The sequence below is a fragment of the Dipodomys spectabilis genome, unplaced genomic scaffold, assembly GCF_019054845.1.
Source record: "Dipodomys spectabilis isolate Male_0828 unplaced genomic scaffold, ASM1905484v1 ptg000177l, whole genome shotgun sequence".
In the NCBI taxonomy this organism is placed as follows: Eukaryota; Metazoa; Chordata; class Mammalia; order Rodentia; family Heteromyidae; genus Dipodomys; species Dipodomys spectabilis.
In genome coordinates, this window is record NW_024870854.1 from 414,226 (window position 1) to 416,870 (window position 2,645).

At 34.1% G+C, this 2,645-nt stretch overlaps 1 non-coding gene across 1 annotated transcript; it reads right to left on the reverse strand.

Moving 5' to 3' along the window:
- Positions 1–598: 598 nt before the first annotated feature.
- LOC122120711 lies at positions 599–700 on the reverse strand. The gene has a single exon (XR_006149781.1). It is a non-coding gene; the product is annotated as a U6 spliceosomal RNA (small nuclear RNA).
- Between the last annotated feature and the right edge of the window lie 1,945 nt (positions 701–2,645).

The window sequence follows — 2,645 nt, forward strand, 5'->3', positions numbered from 1 at the left end:
AATATTTATCTTACGGTTCATTCCCCTAACATCGACTTATCTGACCTTTTCTGCTTGTCTCAGACACATACTAGTTATTGCAAATAAGGAAAACATGGGATGTATGTTTTTTTGAGCCTGGCTAACTTCACTTCTTTGGGCCTGGAATAATTTACTTAATATAATTTTTTCCAAGTCTTTCCATTTCCTAACAAACTGGGTGATGTCATTCTTTCTGATGGAGGCATAGAATTCCAGTACACACACACACACACACACACACACACACACACACACACACACACACACACACACACACACACACACACATTTTCTTGATCCATTCGTTTACTGTGGGGCATCGGGTTTGGTTATGTATCTTAGCTATGGTAAATAATGCTGAAAGGAACATAGTTTTGCTGGTAGTTTTACTATGGTCTTGTTTTTGATCATTTGGGTGAATGCCCAAAATGGGATTGCTGGGTCTTAGGGGCGCTCTCTGTAGTCTTTTGAGGAACCTCCATACTACTTTCCAAGGTCGTCGAACAAGTTTAAACTCCCAACAACAAGGCATTAAGGTTACCTTCTGTCCACATCCCATCAGGAAATCTGTTCTTTTAAAAATCTGGAATGCTTCACAAAGTTGAGTGTCATCCTCAGTCAGGGGCTATTCTTCTCTTTATTGTTCCATTGTTAGTGTATGTGCTACTGAATTGAGCACAGAACAATTTTATATATAAAGAGTAATTGATTTTCTTAAACTAGACAATTCCACAAAAATTAAATTCAAAAGAATTGTCGTGAAATTTTAGAACCATGTATTTCTTACATAAGAACACATTTAAGAATAAAGTCAAGATTGACATGTCAAAAACAAAATAATTCCAGACATTTGTTGTTCAACGGATGTGTACGAGGAGGAATTCAATTATTCTGTACAAGGAACCTGTCATAATGAACACTATAGAAAGTGTTAAGGTTTGTTAAAATTTTAATGTTTTAAATATGTTTAATTTTGGGAATGTGCTCATATATGCCAAAATTAAGACTATTTAGCAGGTTGTAAAACTTTTCATTAAAGCATTTAAGATTCATGGTAGCAGTCATATACTACTAAGTATGTACATTTCAGAGTTATAGAAACTTTACTAATGAGAAGTTGCAAAGTGTTTGTGTAAAGACGCAGAGTGAAGATTTAAGACATTAACTTCACAGTTTCTGTTAAAATTTAAGGGCTTCCTTATTTTATGTTAGCGAGGAACAAATGATGGTATAAGCCATATACAAATGATGAGATGAACCATAAATAATAATCTTAGTGGGTAACTTTAAAGGCTTCTCATAGCCTATGAAATTCTTGTTGAGCATCATAGACTTAGGCAGTTTTAAATGTACAGAACTATGAGAAAATAATAAATCGAATATGTAGTACATTTCAAATACTGGAAACAGTGGTAAATGTTTTGTTTTTTATTTTATTAATCATTAATATTTATGTATTGGTTTTCCTTATTTGTAGCATTGTTTTCCTTGGTGTAATAGAATACAACTTTTTGTAAGTCATCATTAGGAAGTACTTCGAGAATGTTATTGGGATGGCCACACCGTTTTTTATAGGTCTATGTGAATTTACAAAGAGCAAAATTAATAAGAACAAAATATTGATTAAAAATTTTATCAATTCGAATCTGAATCAGGAGTGTTTATAAATGTCCACACCTAAAATCTTAGCCCTAGACTGAAGCACTAGTGTTACAATGTTGAGCACACAAAAGTGAAAGACTGTTTTGTTTAGTTTTTGTTGGTTGTGGGGCTTGAACTCTGGGTCCTGGGTACTGTCTCTCAGCTCTTCAGCTCAAGGCTAGTGATACTACTTGAGTCACAACACCTCTTCCATCTTTTTCTGCTTATGTGGTGCTGAGGAATCAAACTCAGGACCTCATGCATGCAAGGCAAGCACTCTACACTGAGCCACCCTCCCAGCACCTGAGAGACTGTTTTAAAAAATCATCTAAACAACATATACTGTAGTTTTCTGAAGTCTTTCATCCTACACTGAATATTTTTTCTTACGAGCTTTCTAATAAATATGTAATCTATTCAATTTTGAAAAGTACTGTGTACCTCCCACTTATTTCTGGCATTTCTTTAAATCCAAGTTTCTCTGTGTGTCAGGGTGGATACTTTTGCCTGTAACAAGTATTATTGTTGAACACAAAACATCTGGCTACTTACAGAACAAAGGATGTGAAGCTAGAGTAGCCAGATAAAGAACTTCCAGGACAATTCAATGGCAACTCATGTACTCTCTCTGTAGGTGAATAGGCAGCATAGAAAAGAAATTCTTATATTTGAAAGTGATTGAGTGTGTGTGCACATAGGTGTTCACTTATTTATCTGTTATTATAGTTTTAGATATATTCACTAGTATAAAACAATATTTCATATATATATATGCATATATATATATATATATATATATATATATATATATATATGCAATAAGACTTTCCAAAACCCAGGGAACCACCTCCATGGGCATCGCTTTCCTATGTTGCTCTCTGGGTAATGAGAATGAAACGTGGAATTGTCCTGTTGTAGAGAACTTACTCAGAGATTCAAGCATTTTTCTTTTAATATGTTGCTTGTTCCTAACTCTAAAATTA